The sequence below is a fragment of the Delphinus delphis genome, chromosome 6 (genome assembly GCF_949987515.2).
Source record: "Delphinus delphis chromosome 6, mDelDel1.2, whole genome shotgun sequence".
Taxonomy (NCBI): Eukaryota; Metazoa; Chordata; class Mammalia; order Artiodactyla; family Delphinidae; genus Delphinus; species Delphinus delphis.
The window spans coordinates 30,825,789-30,846,913 of NC_082688.1; the positions used below are offsets into that span (position 1 = coordinate 30,825,789).

The following is a 21,125-nucleotide window of genomic DNA, read 5'->3' on the forward strand; positions in this document are numbered from 1 at the left end:
GTCTTATATATGTCCCTTATTGTGGTTTTCCAAACTGCAGGTCTCAAACCATTAGTTGATTGTGAAACAAATGTATACAAGGTAGGGTTCAACTAGAATTTTTTTTTTTTCTTTTTTTTTTTTTTTTTTTACGGTACGCGGGCCTCCCACTGTTGTGGTCTCTCCCGCCGCGGAGCACAGGCTCCGGACGCGCAGGCCCAGCGGCCACGGCTCGCGGGCCCAGCCGCTCCGCGGCACGCGGGATCCTCCCGGACCGGGGCACGAACCCACGTCCCCCGCATCGGCAGGCGGACTGGCGGACTCCCAACAACTGCGCCACCAGGGAAGCCCTCAACTAGAATTTTTTAGGGAAAAAGAATGGAATAGAATTGAATATAGTAGAGTTTTATACATAGTAAGGACAAGTGTTTTCTTCTCAATTTTATTGAAGTACAGTTGATTTGCAATGTTGTGTTAATGTCTGCTGTACAGTAAAGTGACTCAGTTATACATATATACATATTCTTTTTCATATTCTTTTCCATTTTGGTTTATCACAGGATATTGAATATAGTTCCCTGTGCTATACAGTAGGACCTTGTTGTTTATTCATCCTGTATATACTAGTTTGCATCTGCTAATCCCAAACTCCCAATCCTAAGGACAAGTGTTTTTACGTGAAACTTTTGTTGAGTATGTAACATGTAGGCAGAGGGAGAATGTATAATACAAAGTGAAATATATTTCTTACTATGGGTTGTATTTAAAAATCCTTCAAGGAAATGTGATTTTATTAGATACTTGTCTCATCATAAGCAATTTCTTATACTTTAGTGCCTAAGGCACGTAGGTTCAAATCGCAAATCCACTAATTACTACTGTACGTCTTTGAACTTAACTTGTCTATGCCTTAGTTTCCTCACCTGTGAAATGAGTTCTCATGAGAGTGGTATGAGAACTATATGATTAAGTATATCAAAACCACTTAGCAGGCACTCAATAACTGTTAGCTGTTATTTTATTAAGACTTAAGTAGAATATATATTTTTTTCTGAATAAGCAAACAATACCACATGCACTAAAATACATAAGAGAATATGAAGTCATCGCATTAGCCAGGACTGAATAATCAACTAGTTCTTCCATCTATAAAATGATGCTTCTTGACAAGCATCTTATTTCCACAAATATGAATTTTCAAGAGTCAAAGTATTCTTAGTCTTGCTATTTGCAAATGATATTACCTCAAGATATGAAGGAATAAAAATAAAATATTAAGCAATCGGTCCTCTTATCAATGTATTTGATCACTGATTGTCTTATATTTTTGTATTTTATGAAAGATTTTAAAAAATTATTTTATTGTGGTAAGAACACTTAAAATGAGATCTATCCTCTTAACAAATATTTTAGTACCATATGTTATTGTTGACTATAGGTCCAATGTACAGCAGATTTCTAGAGCTTCTTCCTTTTGCTTAACTAAAACCTCATGCCTATTGATTAGTAACTCTCCATTTCCCCCTCAGTCCGGGATCTTTTAACTAATAGGCAATTAAAGTGTGGTTAAGAATGACATCCTCCTGTGAAAATTGAAAAACCTACCATGGACCAGTGCATGTATATGAGAATTCATTCCTTCTTTAAGGAGAACCAAAGGTGTACCCATAGGCAAGGATATGTAGATGAAATGAGATTGTTCAGTTATTCAGCCAGTATTTATTGAGTGCCTACTGCTTGCAGACATTGGGGAGTTTCAGTCATTGAATAACAAATAAAACTTACAAAACACATGATTTTGGGGCTCATGGGGATTTCTGTGGGGGAGACAGATATCATAAAAGCAAACCCAAGGGAATGATAATAATGACTCTCATTGACCCCATAACCAACTACATACCTTGAAATGCTCTGTTACACGATCCTCATGCCACCCTGTGAGATGATGAGTCACCCTCATTTAAAGCAGAGTACGTTCATCCAAGCTCACAGAACTAGTGAACGGTGGAGCCAGGATTTGAACCTCTGGTGTCAATTAAGCATTAAGAGATGATGCCTGTAAAATGCTTAGCCTAATGCCTACTTAGTAAGTGCTCAGTCCTTTCTCTTACTCTTTGGTTTCTGTTCACTTGTCCTTTTCAATGCTTCTTGACATGGCTCTGGGGTAGGAGTGGGGGTTGACTGATCGCCACCCCCATCACTTTCCTTTCTTGGTATTTAAGAGCACTACTTTCGCCTGCCTCTGACCATACTGGCTCCTTTCATTTTTCCTTTTCTTCTACCTGGTCTGTAAATGGTAGTGCTCTCCTAGGACCTATCCTTTCCCCTCTTTTCATTTTCTTTCCATGTATTCTTCTTGGGAGATCTCATCTTTCTATGGCTTCCACCCTTATATTGATTCCATTGACCCTCATATTATCATTCTCGGTCCTGTTTACTCTCCTGACCACCAACCTTGTGCTCCACAGACACTCCAAATACCACAAGTCTGAAATGAAATTCAGCATGTCTTCTCCCCTCAATGTGCAACTTCTCTAGAGTTCACTGTCCTGGTAAATCCAACCAACATCTTCTCAGTCACCCAGGCTAGAAATCTCAACATCTTAGACACTTCCTCCAGCTTTCTTGTTCTTCCCACCCCATACCTGGTCAGCTCCCATGTCTTTCTTACTGTAGTGCCCATCCTGTGTATCTCATTTTTCCTATGCCAACTACCATGTTCTTATGCAGGCCTCCATATTCTCTCATCTACACTACTGAAATCTTGTCCTACCTGCTCCTGCTGCCTTTGAGATCTCAACCCCTTTATGCCATTAGTTACCCTGCTACTAAAGAGTTATGATTCTAAGGCACAGCTATGATTGTGTCTTTCTACTCCAAAATCTTCAGTGATAAGTATTTCAGATAAATCAAGCAATTTTCTGTCTATTTTAACACACTGGGCTCTGTTCCACTCATGTTTTTGATAATGGAGAGAAGCCTGCCATTTGAATAGAGACCAACCCAGGAAACCCCATCAGGCATTGCTCCTCAGGTAGCAGAAAATACACAGGTCTACCTCTCAGCCTGGGCTGACTACACCTCTCTATTTGGCCACTCCTTAAAGAGCAAATGCAAATACCATAACCTTGTCTTTGCCTGTGTGTGTTTCCATCCTCCAGCATCCTGTTGGTTATTAGTGAATGATATGAAGAAATGTAGAGTGTATGATAATATTTTCAGGTAGATTTACAGCTACACTGAGGAAGGGATTATTATTGGATCTATGTCAAGCTAAACTGGGCCACAAAATTTTCTCTTTGATATTCTGCCGTTAGGGATATGTATATTTTTAATTCATAGACACAGATGAATACATATAAGGAATGTCAAATGTATAGTGACACAAAACTGGCAGGTATAGCTAATATTAGAGAAAGCAGAAAAAAATTCAAAATGATTTTGATGTTTGAGAACATTGCTTGGGGACAAATGTAAAGTCCTACAACAAGGCTTTGCTATTCCTTAACTTCAGAGGCTGGTAGAGCGGAAAGCCTAGAACTCTGACCTGAGAGGCTCACCAGCCTCGGCCTTCACTGACCCTGCCCTTCCTCAGGGATGCTTCAGACTCAGAGACCGGGAAGGTCAGAGCTCAGTAGATGTTACACGTGTGGGAAAATGAGAGTGATGAGATGAGGAGTCAAGAGAAGTCTTTGAAAAGCAAGTCCTGGATGACGTTGATGCACATTTTATTTACTTACTTAGAGAGGTGGACGGAAGCAGTTTTGCAAATGATCCCTATGGTCTAAATGGCTGCAGTCCTACTACCTTTAAAAAAAAAAAATTATCTGGTGCACCAGGTCTTAGTTGCAGCTCCTTAGTTGCAGCATGTGGGCTCCTTAGTTGCGGCATGTGAACTCTTAGTTGCAGCATGCATGCAGGATCTAGTTCCCTGACCAGGGATCGAACCTGGGCCCCCTGCATTGGGAGTGCAGAGCCTTATCCACTGTGCCACCAGGGAAGTCCCACCTACTAGCTTTTTGTTAACAAACTAAGTTGATTTGGGTGATAATCTAAGGTTTCTCAGCAGAATCATTAGAAGTCAGCAAACTACTATGAACACCAACTATGTGCCAAATCCTTCAGCTAGTTGGTAGGAACTTAAAGATGAAGGAGTTCTTAGCTTTTCAAGGATATGAGCAAGTGACCAAATGATCGGTGTTTTAAAAAAAAATTTATTATTTTTTATTTTAATTTTATTGGAGTATAGTTGACTTACAGTGTTGTGTTAGCTTCAGGTGTACAGCACAGTGATTCAGTTATACATATACATATATTCATTCTTTTTCAAATTATTTTCGCATATGTTATCACAGAACACTGAGTAGAGTTCCTTGTGCTATACAGCAGGTCTTTGTTGGTTATCTATCTGATACATAGTAGTGTGCGTATGTTCATTCCAAGCTCCTGATTTATCCCTCCCCAACACATTTCCCCTTTGGTAACCATAAGTTTGTTTTCGATACCTGTAATTCTGTTTCTGTTTTGTAGATAAGTTCATTTGTATCATTTTTAAAAATCAGATTCCACATATGAGTAATATCATATGATATTTGTCTTTCTCTGTCCAACTTATTTCACTTAGTATGATAATCTCTAGGTCCATCCATGTTGCTGCAATGGCATTATCTCATTTTTTTTTATGGCTGAGTAATATTCCATTGTATATATGTACCACATCTTCTTTATCCATTCATCTGTCGATGGCCATTTAGGTTGCTTCTATTGTCTTGGCTATTGTAAATAGTGTTGCAATGAACACTGGGGTGCATGTGTCTTTTCAGATTATGGTCTTCTCCAGATATATGCCCAGGAGTGGGATTACTGGATCATATGGTAGTTCTATTTTTAGTTTTCTCAGGAACCTCCATACTGTTCTCCATAGTGGCTGTACCAATTTACATTCCCACCAACAGTGTTAGGAGGGTTCCCTTTTCTCCACACCCTCTCCAGCATTTATTGTTTCTAGATTTTTTGATGATGGTCATTCTGACTGGTGTAAGGTGATATCTCATTGTAGTTTTGATTTGCATTTCTCTAATAATCAGCAATGTTGAGCATCTTTTTGTGTGCCTCTTGGCCATCTGTATGTCTTCTTTGGAGAAATGTCTATTTAGATCTTCTGCCCATTTTTTGATTGGGTTGTTTGTTTTTTTGACATAGAGCTGCATGAGCTGTTTGTATGTTTTGGAGATTAATCCCTTGTTGGTCGCTTCATTTGCAAATATTTTCTCCCATTCTGTGGGTTGTCTTTCATTTTGTTTATGGTTTCCTTTGCTGTGCAGAAGATTTTAAGTTTAATTAGGTCCCAGTTGTTTGTTTTTGTTTTTATTTTCATTACTCTAGGAGTTGGACCAAAAAAGATACTGCTTCCATTTATGTCTAAAAGTGCTCTGCCTATGTTTTCCTGTAGGAGTTTTATAGTATCCAGTCTTACATTTAGATCTTCAACCCATTTTGAGTTTATTTTTGTGTATGGTATTAGAGAATGTTCTATTTTCATTCTTTTATATGTATTGAGAGCGGTCCAGTTTTTCCAGCACCATTTACTGAAAAGACTGTCTTTTCTCCATTGTATATTCTTGCCTCCTTTGTCATAGACTAATTGACCATAGGTGCATGGGTTTATTTCTGGGCTTTCTATTCTTTCTATTCTATTCTGTTCTATTCTATTCCCCCTGCTCCCACCTCTGGTAGCCACAACTCTGATCTTTCTCTGAGTTTGTGAACCTTTTCAAAAATAAAACACTAATACATATTGGTATAAACTGAAAATCTTTATCATTGGAATTAATATGTGGTATGTCTTTATTTTTCTAGACTTTAAAGTACATAAAGTAGAATCACACTGTACATGCTGTTCCACAGCTTGTATTTCTCCTGACATATTTTGGCCATCTTTCTATGTTAGTACATAGAGGTCTTTACAGTTATATGAGATAATACGTTCTCATTGACACAGGTGTATTCAGGAACCAGAATAAAAGAGGAGAGGTAGGTGCAAACTCGAAAGAGGAGAGCTCTGCGTGGCAGGCAGAGGAAATCAACCTTTTATTATATACTCAAAAGGAAATAACTGAAGGATTTTGAGCAGAAAAGTGGCACCATCAAACCTGTCATCGAAGAGGGTGACCTTGATAGAAATCTGTATTAGACTGGAGCAGAGACCCTAAGCAGAGAAATCAGAGTTGGTATTGTACAAAGGTTAGTTTACGGGTCAGTTACCAGGTACTCGAGTACCAGTAATAGTGCAGTGCTATCACATTTCCAGAGCAAGCTCACGAAATCCTATTTAGCTTTCTCCCTCACAATGGAGTAGGAGTAAAATATTGTCTGTTGTACATTTAGTTTTCAACTACCATTGTGAAGATATAAAGTAATGCATTCATTAAACTTTTATTGATAAGCTACTACATGATAGGCATTAGCAGTGCACAAAATAAAGTCTCTGTCCACATGGGGGAGGCAATAGAAAAGAGTAGATTTGGGGGCTGGAGAAAGTAAGTTTAATTTCGAACATATAAATTTTGAGATGCCTATTAGACATTCAACAGAAATGTCAAGGAGGCAGTGGTGTATTGGAGACATATTTTGGAGACAAGTTGGAGACATATTTTGGGAGTCATCAGAGTATGTGATCACCCAGTTAGCAAGCACACACAGAGGAAAGGGGAGTCCAGGACATGTGACGAATGAGCAAAGGCGAATGAAGAAGCTGGTGACAAGATTAGGGTTGGTGGGAAAGTAACAGTGAGCCAAGAACAAGAATCTCCAAAGATGGGAGATGGGGTGGTCCAAGACTTCATATAAGGGCACCAAGGAGGCAGAGTGAGTGGTACTGACTGACGGTATGAGTCTTCAAGCTAAGTGACTTTTTTTTTTAATTGAAGTATAGTTGATTTACAATATTGTGTTAGTTTCTGGTATACAGCAAAGTGATTCAGTTATGTATACATATATATATACATACATATATATATATACATTATTTTTCATATTTTTTCCATTATGGTTTATCACAGGATATTGAATATAGTTCCCTGTGCTATACAGTAGGATCTTGTTGTTTATCCATTCTACATATGCTAGTTTGCATCTGCTAATCCTAAACTCCCAGTCTTTCCCCCCGCCACCTTCCTCCCCCTTGGCAACCACCAGTCTATTCTCTATGTCCCTGATTCTGTTTCTGTTTCATAGATAGGTTCATTTGTGTCATATTTTAGATTCCACATATAAGTGATATCATATGGTATTTGTCTTTTCTTTCTGAATTACTTTGCTTAGTATGATAATCTCTAGGTCCATTCATGTAGCTGCAAATGGCATTATTTTATTCTTTTTTATGGTTGAATAATATTCCATTTTATATACGTACCACATCTACTTTAACCCTTCATGTGTCAATGGACATTTAGGTTGTTGCCATGCCTTGGCTATCGTAAATAGAGTTGCTGTGAACATAGAGGGGCATGTATCTTTTTGAATTATAGTTTTGTCTGGGTATATGTCCAGTAGTGGGATTGCTGGATCATATTGTAGTTCTAGTTTTAGTTTTTTGAGGAACCTCCATACTGTTCTCGATAGTGGCTGCACCAATTTACATTCCCACCAACAGTGTAGGAGGGTTCCCTTTTCTCCACACCCTCTCCAGCATTTGTTATTTGTAGACTTTTTTATGATGGCCATTCTGACCAGTGCAAGGTGGTACCTCATTGTAGTTCTGATTTGCATTTCTCTTATAACTACAAGCTGAGTGACTTTTTTTTTTTTTTTTTTTTTGCGGTATGCGGGGCTCTCACTGTTGTGGCCTCTCCCGTTGCGGAGCACAGGCTCCGGACGCACAGGCTCAGCAGCCATGGCTCACGGGCCCAGCCGCTCTGCGGCATGTGGGATCTTCCCGGACCGGGGCACGAACCTGTGTCCCCTGCATTGGCAGGCAGACTCTCAACCACTGTGCCACCAGGGAAGCCCAAGCTGAGTGACTTTTAAGGAGAGTCTACAAGAGGCACTGAGGAGCAAGGAAAACACCCACCCTGTCTCTAAGTCCAGTAGCACAAGGGGTATAGGAAATAAAACATGGCCAGTTGGGAGGGCTTCAGGGAAGCAATATAATTAAGAAAGCCAAGTTCACGGTAAGAAGAAGAAGGAATTGTTCAGACAAGGTTAAGAAGATAAGGGGCTTTACTGATGACAGACCTGTGAGTTTTGGAGTTTGTAGGGCAGCAATGTAGGGGCTGAGGAAGGTGGGTGATGGGATCAATTAGAGATGCATGGAGCTGTGTGGGCATGAGAGACCACAGGGTGAGAGGTGATGTGGAGTCCTTGTTTTCTAATTGTGGTTAAGACAGACAGGGACGAAGGGCAGGACAGAATTAGCCCTGATGTTCTCTGAGGCAGATTAGTGGGGATGTACTGAGAAGGCAGGAAGAGACAGAGAAAGCTCCTCTGCATTGTGTTGTGAGTTAAAAAAAAAAAAAGCCTGTGTGTGCTAATCCAGGAATGTGACCATTTAAAAAATGTTTCCTAAGTTGTGGCAGTTTCGCACATCTTTAGGCATCTCTAGGCAGCATGGATTCCACCCTTATCTCAACAAATAACATGTTGAATATCCACTATGGTACCAGGCATGGAAAAGGATGGAGAGAAGGGAAAGCAGCCATCTCCAGGAAACGTCAGTCCTCAGACGCAGCTGCGCCTGTTGTCTAGCAGGTGATAAGAAGAGACCTGGCGGTTTCAAAACCTTTTCTTGCTCTTTGGGATTCCAGGAGGTGCATTTCCCTCCCTGTCTCCAGAAGAGAAAGGGCCAGTGGTCCACTTCTCCAAGTACTCCCATGCTGGAGACTGTGGTTCAGAAATGCTTGTACCATTTTATAATAAGCATCTAACAAACTGTCAGAGAATGACACAAATATAGGACCATCTTCATGGTTCAAACTGCAGAGGACCCAAACCCACGCTCCCACCCCCAACCAGGTTTCCTTTCCCCTGTGTTTTTAAAGAAATGAGAAAATGCAAGGAAAAACAGTAGTTTGAAGTCAACAGAACTAGAAATGACAAAATCATGCCACATGCGCCATAATTGTGACTGACAGCACCAGTTGTCAGAGTTGGGTCTTCAAATCACTTTCCACACGGCACTTCAGACAGTCATTACCAATCGATTAGAAGTAGGCCACCCCTGATGACATAAGGGGTACCACCTTTTCAGATGCATGACATGGGTCCTGAAACAGGTTAGGTTGCCATGAGGTTTTCAGTACATGCTTGAAGGGTTCCTGTGCTCCTTCAAAGTACTCCACATTCCTGAGACAAGAAAACTCTGGTTCCAGAGCTTCCTCTCCAGAGGAGAGGCACACGACAGGCAATCCAGCATGGGGTATTGCCAGACATTTGCTCATCAATGGTTTCTTTCAATTTTGGAGGAAGCCAGTAACTTCAGTAAAGATGGTTACCTCTTGCCCTAGGTAAGAACCCCAATTCTGTCAGCTGAGAATGCTGACTGATGACATCATGTGATTCAATTAAATTCAGAGCATTGAATGGGACAAAGATTTTTTCTTCCCTCTAATATTAGGTTAAGTTGTCCCCAAACATATTTCGTTAGGAAGGGCTTATTATACCCCTCTAGCAATCCCAGGACCACTGCTCAATTTGATTCTTAGCCTGAGAGGCTTTCTTCACCGTGTCTTTGGAAAGAATGTCCAGCTATGTTGTCAATCACATAAGCCCAGAGCTTTGGGGTTACTTAAATATTTTTTTAAATTAATTAATTAATTAATTAATTTTGGCTGTATTGGATCTTCATTGCTGCGCACAGGTTTTCTCTAGTTGCAGCAAGCAGGGGCTACCCTTCGTTGCAGTGCGCTGGCTTCTCATTGCAGTGGCTTCTCTTGTTGCGGAGCACGGGCTCTAGGCTCATGGGCTTCAGTAGTTGTGGCATGTGGGCTCAGTAGTTGTGGCTCGCAGGCTCTAGAGCACAGGCTCAGTAGTTATGGTGCACGGGCTTAGTTGCTCCACGGCATGTGAGATCTTCCCGGACCAGGGCTCGACCTGTGTCCCTTGCATTGGCAGGCGGATTCTTAACCACTGTGCCACCAGGGAAGTCCCTAAACAATTTCACTTAGAGAAGCAGACACTGAACAGATACATCATTTTTGTTCTTATGTTCTCTCTAAATTGAACTAAGATAAGAACAGGCATTAAGCTGCTTAGAGATTTGAATTAGAGAAACAATTATTTTAATACACGATAGGAGAAAAGCGTTCAGAGCCTTTAATCTCCAGATCCTTATGAAAAACTGTCATTCTTTGCCTGACTGGAGGTTCTGCACAGCAATCTAAGCCCCCTTTTCTCACTTTTATCCTCTTGGGTTGATTTTTGTTCCTTGAAAATGATTGTTCCATTTTAAAACTTTCTGAACATGGCACAATGCATAATCTGTATCATTTAGCCTCTAAATACTCTGCCATTATACTAGGGTACTTATGACTGAGCATGCCTTTTCAATGGAAATTTGTTCACTGAGATGTGAAATTACTTTAGAAGACACATTTAGAGCATTTTTTAAGAGGAGGGAACACTTCTTTTTACTTATTTATTTATTGGTTGCATTGGGTCTTCATTGCTGCGTGCAGGCTTTCTCTAGTTGAGGCGAGCGGGGGCTGCTCTTGGTTGAGGTGTGCGGGCTTCTCACTGCCGTGGCTTCTCTTGCTGTGGAACATGGGCTCTAGGCGCACGGGCTTCAGTAGTTGTGGCATGTGGGCTTAGTAGTTGTGGCTCGCGGACTTTAGAGTGCCGGCTCAGTAGTTGTGGCACATGGGCTTAGTTGCTCCGTGGCATGTGGGATCTTCCAGAGCAGGGCTCGAACCCCTGTCCTCTGCATTGGCAGGTGGATTCTTAACCACTGCGCCACCAGGGAAGTCCACATTTAGAGCATTTGATTTGAGCCAAGCATGTTGAGCTGAAAACGTTCAGGAAGTTAGTTATATTCTTACGTAGTTAATAATTGTCCATCATAAGCTATCTTTTCATTCTTGACTGCTGCCTCTGCTTCTGACCTCACAAAACAGCCAGGAGAAGGTAGGGAATCTAGTATATGAAAGAACATCTCAATGGCATCTTCACATTTTCACATCATCTTTGAGGTCAGAACGGTTATAACTAGAGTGTGCAGTCAGGGTGCTGGTTTGAGCCCTACCAACTGACACCTTACACCTCCCCTCACATCATCTGCCTCTTACTGTGTCCAAAAGTAGCTTCTGAAAACTGTCAGTACCACTGTATGAGCTAACTCAGGCTTAGCCCCACCCCTTCCTAGGCACAGGCTCTCTGCTTTCTATGAAGTAGGATAGGATCTCTGTTCTCTAGGGATCAGGAAAAATATTTTTCGCTGGATGTATTGAAGAGGAGGTTATATTCACTCATAAAGACAGAGAGGTGTGGGAGACAGAATAGTAATAATCCTGCTACTTTAATTCCTAAAGGTAGTCCAATGGGCACTCTGGGTCTGGAAGAAACATCCTTCCACCTGGGAGACCGTGAAAAATCAGTGCAGCAGGCTAAGAGGTCCCCAGGGATTGTGAACACAGAACAGCTGTTGTGTTCCCAGAGCCTAGTGTAGGTGCTCCACGCATCCTTGTTCAATAAATGAATGAAAACCAGAGGACAATCGTAAGACCCAGATGCCAGCCAGATGGGTGCCGGTCCACAGATGACCGTACCTACAGTCCATGTTCTCTCAGGTGCCTCAAGGCAACTATTAGCAACAAGCAGTGCCCTGGAAATTGCCACGTAGTAAATCTAAACCCTAGTAGAAACTGAAAACACTTTCCCGCATAAATCTCTCTTTAGATTCCCTTCCTCTCCCTGTGACAGCTGTAAAAATCCTCCTCTCAGATGTTACAGTGAAGGACAGGTTGATATAAGTACCCAGTTAGGTCATCTAGAAGCCTGAGAGGGGAGGAATGAGAGGGAGTTGGAGTTGACTTTGTGTTGCTTCTTTGAGTTTTCTCTCTCTTGTTGGAGAATCTTCTCTGGAGGTCAGATTTCTGAAGCCAGTTGTCTGAAGGGCTTGGCTCCAGATGACATGTTGTTGGGACCTCCCTCCTTTTGGGAGCCGCTGCCCATGGCCTCAGGGAAGAACCCTGACACAAGTGGAGAGGCCTTGTCATTGCAGCAAAAGCTTCTTTTTTGGTACCTCTCAGCAGATACTGTGGTAAGTGAATGGCCCCAATTCTTCTCCTCTCCCTGTGTCCACATCCTTTCTTGTTGTTCCTCTTACTGAAGAGCAGTGGCTTACTTTGGCCAAGGGGATGTGTGCAGATGTGACTACAAGCAGAGGTGTGAAAAGCACTGGTATGTCCCCATTTGCTCTTGCACCTCTGCCTCTGCCAGGAGAACATGCCTGGGTTAGGTTGCTGGAGGGATGCCTAAACTACATGGAAGAGGGCCAAGTCACCCCAGATGACAGCCAACTAACCCCAGGATGTGTGAGCCCCTGACAATAGCTGGTCGGCTCTCAGACCTATGAGTGGGCCCAGCCAAGACCAGAACCGCCCAGTAAGGTCTAGGCAGCATCCCATGAACTCGTAAGCTAAATAATACCCACTGTTCTATACCACGGAAGTTTGAAGTCGTTTCTAATGCATCATGCAATAGACATCAGGCACAGCTACTTTTTTTTTTTTTTTTTTTTTTTTTTTTTGCTGTTGAGGAGTAGTATAGTTCAGTGATAAGTGGACCAGACTCTAGAAGCCAAGAGGTCACATTTAAATCCTGCCTCAGCCACTCACTGACCCTGGGGACAGTCGCTTAAACTTTCTATACCTGTTTCTTCACCTGTAAAATGGAGACAATAGTATTTGCCAACAGGGGCTGATGTGAAGATAAAGTGAACTCATTATATATGCTGGCATATAGTAAGTACTATAAATGTGCTATTATCATTTGCTACTATGTTGATTTGCAATGGTGAAAAGAGAACCAAATAGTTTGATCCTGCAGGTCTGAAAGCCTGCTCCTGTCCTAATTAAGGAATGTCAGTGGGATTTTTCCAATTATTTTTATTTTTATTTTGCTTTACATGACGCTGCTGGTTTCTCTGGATGGTCAAGAGGTTTTAAGTTGGCCGCAGTTTCTCTTCCCTTCTTCTGAGTCAATCTGTACCACATCTGTGGATATGTATTGAGATTTTTGTCATTGAATGTCATTTTCCTCTAGATTTCAGTGTTTATACAAACTTTTCCTTGCTTTTAAAATCTTGAAAGGGATATGGGAAGGGTGACTGGAGGCTTGTGCACAAGTAGCTATTTGATCCGGAGGTAAGACAGTATAGTGTCAAATAATCGAACGCAATCTTGTTTATTTAGTCTTTCCTTGTTTGAATTTTTCATTTATTTATAGTAAGTTAGCAGATTAATATTCTTTGTCCCTTTCCTCATATTTCGAGTCTGTGTCAACGTGTGTAAACTGAAAACTAACTGGGGAAGTTCCTTGGTTTACATACTGTGTTATTTCTCTGGATCACAGGATTAGAGACTGTGGGAATTGGAAGGCACTTTGCAGATTAGCCAGTCTCTTTACTGATGAGGGAACTGAGGCTCAGACAAGCTAAGTCCCTTGTTTGAGGTACCAGAATAATTTAGCCAAAGACCCTGGATCAGAATATAGTGCTCTCCCAAGTCCAGTGGGTTCTTATTGTTTTTTATTGTTCAGTATTTGGTATGTGTGAAATTAAGAGTTTGGGATTAACATATACACACAACTATATATAAAATACACAGTACTATATAAAACAGATAACAAGGACCTACTGTATAGCACAGGGAACTATATTCAATCTTGTAATAACCTATAATGGAAAAGAATCGGAAAAAAAATGTATAATTGAATCACTTTGTTGTATACCTGAAACTAACACAACATTGTAAATTCACTATATATATATCTATATTTATTGAATTATAGTTTAAATTAGATACATAGTAAGTACCTGAACATATCACCTCATGCCATAGACACTTCCTGTATACAGCTGACCCTTGAACAACCTGGGTTTGAACTAAATACATGGGTCCACTTAAATCCAAATTTTTGTCATTACACAATCCATTGGTTGGTTGAATCCTCAGAATTGGAACTGCAGATAGAGAGGAAGCACTGATGCAGAGTGCCTACTATAATTTATACTATTATCATTTAGAATTTTCAACCATTTGGAGAGTTGGCACCTCCAACCCCTGCATTGCTCAAGAGTTAACTGCATGTGCTCTAATCTCAACCTACTGGATCCTATAGCAACCCCAACCTAAGGCATCTCCCAAAGAGGCCACCATTTTCCTGAATTTTATATTCTTCATTTCCTTGCACGTTTGTATGTGTCCCATAAAATAAAGGAATACATGTATGTATGTATGTGTGAGTGTGTGTATACACACACACACACACAGCCTACTTATGTCTTTTTTGCGCTGTCTTAACTGACTTGAAGTAATTTTTAATAAACTCTGGACACTAATCTTATCAGATACACAGGTAACAAATATTCTCATACATTAATTTATCTTTTTACTTTTTTAAAGACATCTTTTGATGAAGACAACTTCTTGGTTTTAGCATTTTCTTTAGTATGGATTTTAACTACATCAAAGGTGTATTCTATTGTATGTCAACATACAAAACAGATTGTCTCCAAATTAGAGGGATTTGATATGTACAAATGTTTGTCCTAGTCAATCATACATCAAAAATAAGCTAAAGCAATTACTTCATCAGTTATAACCTCTTTCTGATAATTAATTCAAGCCACATTGGTAGTTGAGAAATATAATTTTGTGTACCTATTATGCCACATAACTTTTATTTTCCATTTGCCCCACAGTTCACATGCAATATTTATCAAATTTGCAGTTAATTTTGATATTCTTATAAAATAAGGCAGTGGATTATTTATAGGTAACCTATCAGATCAATATGCTGTAATCCATGAAAAATAATTAAATCAAAAATAAATTGCCTGAAGTGGACGTAGTAGGAAAACCCTGCCCATGTAACTTAGGAGTTCAGTGTATCTAAGAAAGGAAAGGTTGAGTTTGGTCAGACTCGTGAACTCATGAAAAAAAAAATTAAAAGATCTCAAGATGAAGCAGACATGGGTCTAAGACATGAGAACCTAAAAGAGAAATCGGTCTAGATCATTAAAATTCTCACAAATGAAGTTCTAATGAGAAAGAAAAGGAGAAACAACTGAAAGAAACTCTCTGGGCTGTATGGGGAGCTGTATGATGAGGCCAGACTTGGCAACTGGATGTATATAAGATGAAAGGAAAGAGACAGCCAACTGAGACCAACATAAGACAGGGGTTCTCTTTTATAGTGTGTTCAGGTGTCTAAAATCCAGAGTGTAAACAGTGGTTAACAAAAACGCTACAATTAAATTTGATGTAACAAGACAGAATGATGATGTGATATTGATAGATGATATTGATGGATGGATGAGAAAGATGCATTATTTAATATTTATTTGTCTGTCTTCCCTGTCTAGAGAAAACATCTTTAGATTTAAAAGGTGAGAATGGCATTGGTCCCAAATGTAGGGAGTGATCGAAGAAAGAACAAAGTTGCTTTAAATGAGTTTAAATATGCTTTACGACAGAAATCACATTCAGGACACTGAGAAACTTGCAAATGAGAGTTTTAAGAAATAGCTGAGAGTAAAAGAGAAGCAGGAAGGTTAGATATGGGCAAACATTATTTCCAAATTTCAAAAAATGAAGTATACAGACTTAAAAGCATTGCTAATGATGATGCCTGAATTTTATAGTTATCCGGGGCATGACTGTAGAATGTTACAGGGCAACTTTCTTCGCTCTTAGAGGAGGAAGCACTGATCTCTCTGAGCCAGGATGGGTTCACTAAGCATGAGTCAGGTCATCTTAGGCTGATCTTATTTCATTCTTTAACAGAACTGCTCAATTGGCATAGGAGGGATATGAGTTATCTGTGGTCTGTCTTGGCTACATCCAAGAATCTGGCAAAAGTTGGCCTTGAGAAACCTGATGGACAAGATAGGAATGTGAACTGGATGACATGTATATTGACTATTGGATGAACTCAACATGAGTTTATTAATGAGTCAGTAGTAATACTAACGGAAGAATCTAGGTTGTGTGCATTTCTCAGTCTTATGTCAATGAGTTAGAAGTCAGCCTCACCAAATCTGTGAATGATGAATGTGAACTTTGAAGGGTTGGCATCTATACCAAAAGAAAAAAATCAGAATCCAGAAAGTCCTCAGCAGCCTGGCATGAGAAACTGAAGTTAAAGAAATTTCATAGAGATAGAAAACAGAAGGCCTAACACTTGGGTCTAAAATAATCTATTGCTGAAATATTGGGTGGTGGACATGAGAGGGGCATAAATGTAACTTAACAGAACAGCAATAAAGAAACAAGACTGAGGAAAAAAGCTTTAAAAAACCTTTCCCCTCGGCTGTTAACTCATTTGTCTTTCTTGGAAACACTGCTCCCATTAGTTTTCTTCTTTCTGCATCTTGAACCTCTCCATCCTCGCTGCTTTTGAGCACATCTTAAACATTAAAAACAAAATAAAACATAACACAGAACAAAAAATAAAACTCTCCCTTGATTTTATTACTGCCTTTAGCTACCAGACACTCTTTTAACTTTTCTACAGGGCAAAGCTACTCAGGGGTTAACTTCACTTGCTCTGGCCGGTCTTCTCAAATTGGCCTCACTTAAGTCATCAATGACATCCTCATTGAAAAACTCAAAACACTCTTCACTCCTAAGCTTATTTGATTGATGCCTCTGCAGCATTTGACGCTCCCGGTCACTTTTTTTATTCTTGAATTTCTCTCTTCCCTTAGTTTCCTTTCTTTTGTGGTTACTTTCCTGGTCTCATAATTCCATTTCAAGTCTCTTTTGCCACCTCTCTTCAAGTGCACACCTCATTCTACCACTGGCTCTGTACTTCCTTCTCATTGTTTGTTGCTGGGGGATCTCGTACTCCCAGGGTTTCAACTGCCTCATATGCTGAGATCTTTATTTCTTACATAACCCCTTTCTTGAGTTCTAGACTTTACTTTCTCCTCAACTTCTCTAATGGCTTCAATCACTTTACTTTGAATCACTATACTTTGATTATTCACAGAAACTCTAACCAGACCTCTCTCTTGAACTCTAAACCCTTATTTCTATATCCATACTCAACACCTTCCTCTAGATGTTTCTTAGACATCTTACACTCAAGATTTTCAATCTGAATCATATCTGTCCTCCTCCCTCCACCTCCTAAAACCTCTTCTTGCAGTATTTCCTTCTCTAAAAAATCACACCACCCCCCATACAAGCCAGAAAATGAAGCATTGTGCCTGATTCTTCCTTCTTCCTTTTTTTCCCCTCTACGTTCAGGCAGACTCCAAGTCTGGTCGATTCTATTTCATTAATATCCCACTGCCACTAGAGCACTTTTTCTTAAACTCAAGTCTATTTATTTCCTTTTCTGGAGGATAATAATCCCAACTTCTTAGCATGTCACCCAGGATCTGATGAGCTGGGTCCTCTCCCTACCTTTCCAATCCCATCTCATAGTTCTTCCCTGCAAATATCCAATAGACTAACCATCCATTTCTACTAAAAGTAAGGTTACCTACGTATGTCTTGCTTCTGTTATACTTTTGTGCCTATTCGTATGCTTTTTCTCTTTGCTTCAATTGTTCCTTCCATTTTTTTTTTTTTTTTTTTTTTTGCCTGATGAAATTCTTTGAGGCATAATTCCTTGTTTTCTCTAGGCAGCGTTTGAAACTTTCTCTTCTGTATTCCCAATAGAGCCTCATTTTCCTATTATAGTGCAAAACACAGAGCAGTAATTACTTGTTTTGCATGACAATCTTCACCACTAAACTGTGAGCTCCTCAAGGAAGTGACTATCTTTGTAGCCCCAGCACTTAGCATAGTTCCTGGTACACAGTGAACACTTCATTCATGTTTATGAAATAGATTAACCCAATGTGTGTGAATACTACAGTGTCACTTCCACAAATTTGTTCTCTCCTGGCTGTTAACAGTTCTAGAACTTAGAGACAGTGATAGTGCTGCTTTTCTCTGGGTGCACATTTAGAATATTTTGCTTTGATGTGATGCTGCACTTACACTGAGGCAGCAATAAACTAAAAAACATTAAAGAAGTACAATAAGAAATCTAACCCCATGTCAAAGGGGCAATGATTGAAGAAATGGGAAATATTTGTGTGAGGCACCACAAAAAGAAAATTAACAGTACCTATTGCAATAGTAGGTGATTGAAAGCAAGGCGCTTTTTTTAAAAAAATTGAGGTATAATCGACAGATGACATATTAGTTTCAGGTGTACAGTATAATGATTCAATATTTGTATGCACTGAAACGATCACAGCTGACACTATATGTAGTTACAAATTTTTTTTTCTTGTGATAAGGACTTTTAAGATTTACTCTTTTAGTGACTTTCAAATATTATAATACTTTCAGTATTGTTCACCATGCTGTACATTACATCCCCAGGACATTTTTTTTCTTTTAATATTTATTTTTGGCTGCATTGGGTCTTCGTTGCTCCGCATGGGCTTTTCTCTAGTTGTGGTGAGCGGGGGCTACTCTTCATTGAGGTGCACGGGCTTTTCATTGTGGTGGCTTCTCTTATTGCGGAGCACAGGCTCTAGGTGCCCAGGCTTCAGTAGTTGTGGCATATGGGCTCAGTAGTTGTGGCTCGTGGGCTCTAGAGAGCAGGCTCAGTGGTTGTGGTGCACAGGCTTAGTGGCTCCGAGGCATGTGGGATCCTCTCAGACCTGGGCCTGAATCCGTGTCTCCTGCATTGGCAGGTGGATTTTTAGCCACTGTGCCACCAGGGAAGTCCCTCCCAGGACTTATTTATTTTACAGCTGCAAGTTGTACTTACTGACCCCCTTCACTCATTTTGCCCACTCCCACCCCCTCAAGCCACTCCTTTTCTAATAAAACACAACTTTGGCAGATTAAATATGATGACAGATTGTTTGCTGCTTTTCTCACTAAGAAATGGAGTCGAATTATCCTACCCTTGAAGGTGGTTTGCTTGACCAACAGAATGAAAGAAAGGGACACAAATGTATTTAATATAAGTTTTATATTAAATACAAATATTAAATACAAATATGAGAGCCTTCATAAGGAAATGGAGACCCAAAGAAACAGATCTGAGTATTTTATGCTAGGCTTGGTGAGGTGCACAGCAGTGGAGGAATCTGATAGATTAAGGAGTGTGAGGAAATTGCAGTAAACTGGGGGAAACTTAGCAAGACATGTTAAGATTCTTAGCATCCCTTTGTCTTCAGAGATAAGGATGTTCGTTTTCTCTGGGTGTAGGGAGAGCACCTCTCACACGAGCATTTCTTGGCCTGTTTTCAGGGAAGAAGCGTGATGAAGGGGAGGTCAGTTAGGTCAGAAGAAACCTTGCAGTTTCTGCCTTGGTCTCTTGTAATGTTTCTTCTTGGGGTGTTTCCACTCCAGAATCAAGACACCCAAGGCACAAACAGGCCACATGAAGGTGCTGGTGGTGCCAGTAGAACTCCTGGCTGACAGCCGGTGGCGACTGCCATCAGTGAGTGAAGCATGCTGGACACCGACCCAAATGAGCCTTCAGAGAACTGCAGCCTCCACCAACATCTAACTGCAACCACGTAAGACACTTAAGCAAGAAAGACCCTTTTCAAATTTCTGATTCACGAATTAAAAAATTTTAAGCACTGAATTTGGAGTTTTAAACCGTTAAAATACGTATTGCTGTACAACAGCCACTCTGTACCTAAAACAACAACTACAGATGTTGACTGACTGGAGAGTGATCTGGTAACAAGCCATAAACCACTGTGGCAAAAATGGAGATGCGTCATTCAGCTCTCCCCCTGCCAGAAGCACGTGCTGCCCAGCCTCGAGGAACGCGACTGGCTGGCAGCCTCCAGCAGTGAGCTCCCTCAGGGCCTACCTCGTATTCTGAGCTGTGGGCGTGCTCTTTTCAGGACCGGCCCCAGCCAGTGACTGGGCAAGGCAGTTATAGCCAAAGCTGTGTTCTTGGAGTGTTCCCAGTCAATGGCTGAACGAGATGTGGTACAAAGGCCTAGCTGCTTCTGTCCAACTGTGGGGCCTCCTCAAACGAGCAACCTTTGCTCTCGCGCTTCCCCCTGGGCTGGCAGAGACCTCCTCTGGTCTGCCCCGTGGGATGATGCCTCCACCTGCCCAGTACTGCGCCCGCCTTTCCACAGGTCTTATGCCCCCATGAACTTTTCTCATGCCTCTTCCATCTCAGTGTCTGCTTCCTAGAGAATATAACATACACAACCATCTTGCATTCTCTTAGGAAAATGATAACAACAAAGAGCAACTCATTAGGACTCAGTGGCAGAACAAGCCCAGCGATACCAATGTGGCAGTGGTTCTGGGCTTAAGGTCATCGCTCGTTTTATGATTAAGTAAAACATAGCAATACCCTTGATGACTGGCTACCTGGACAGCAAAATTAAGGCTGCAGGTAAAAGGAGGGAAGGAGTGAGTTATACTGAGAGCACCAGGCATCTTGATTATGTATCTGCCTGAAGAGAAGGGGCAGAACTCAGTGGGATGACAAACATCTTGCAAAGATCCAGTGGTCTTGCGAGATATCTGCTACTTAAAAAACCTCAGTCTAAGTTTCAAACCTTGTTGGAAACCCTCGTGTAACACTGCTTGCTTAATTTAAGTATATGTGGACTGAGCAGGGACGTCTAACAATTTCCAGGCATTTATGAAGGTAGCCTTGAGATTGGATCTTCTTAGAAACCTTCAAATCACACTATCACAGAAGCCAAATTGTTCTCCTGCTTCCTTTACCAAGTTCAAAGATGACCATTTTTAAAGTATATTATGGTAACCGTGAGATGTGTGTGTGTGAGAGAGAGAAAGTAACAATTAGTACAACATTTGAAAACAGGAATTTTATACTCTACTGGCATTCTGTCCTAAATCTTTGCCCCTTTGATCTCACATTTATAGAAATATTTGCCTTTTCTCTAACAGTTGACATTACTCTTCCTGGGG

The 21,125-nt window shown here is 40.6% G+C and overlaps 1 protein-coding gene and 1 non-coding gene across 2 annotated transcripts in view; both read right to left on the bottom strand.

Annotated features, from left to right (window-relative positions):
* The window catches only part of PLPPR1 (phospholipid phosphatase related 1), a 272,467-nt gene that overhangs the window by 59,719 nt on the left and 191,623 nt on the right, over nucleotides 1-21,125 (bottom strand). The gene's annotated exons all lie outside the window — the stretch shown is intronic.
* On the bottom strand, nucleotides 3,907-3,979 carry TRNAG-CCC (transfer RNA glycine (anticodon CCC)). Its single transcript has one exon. It is a non-coding gene; the product is annotated as a tRNA-Gly (tRNA).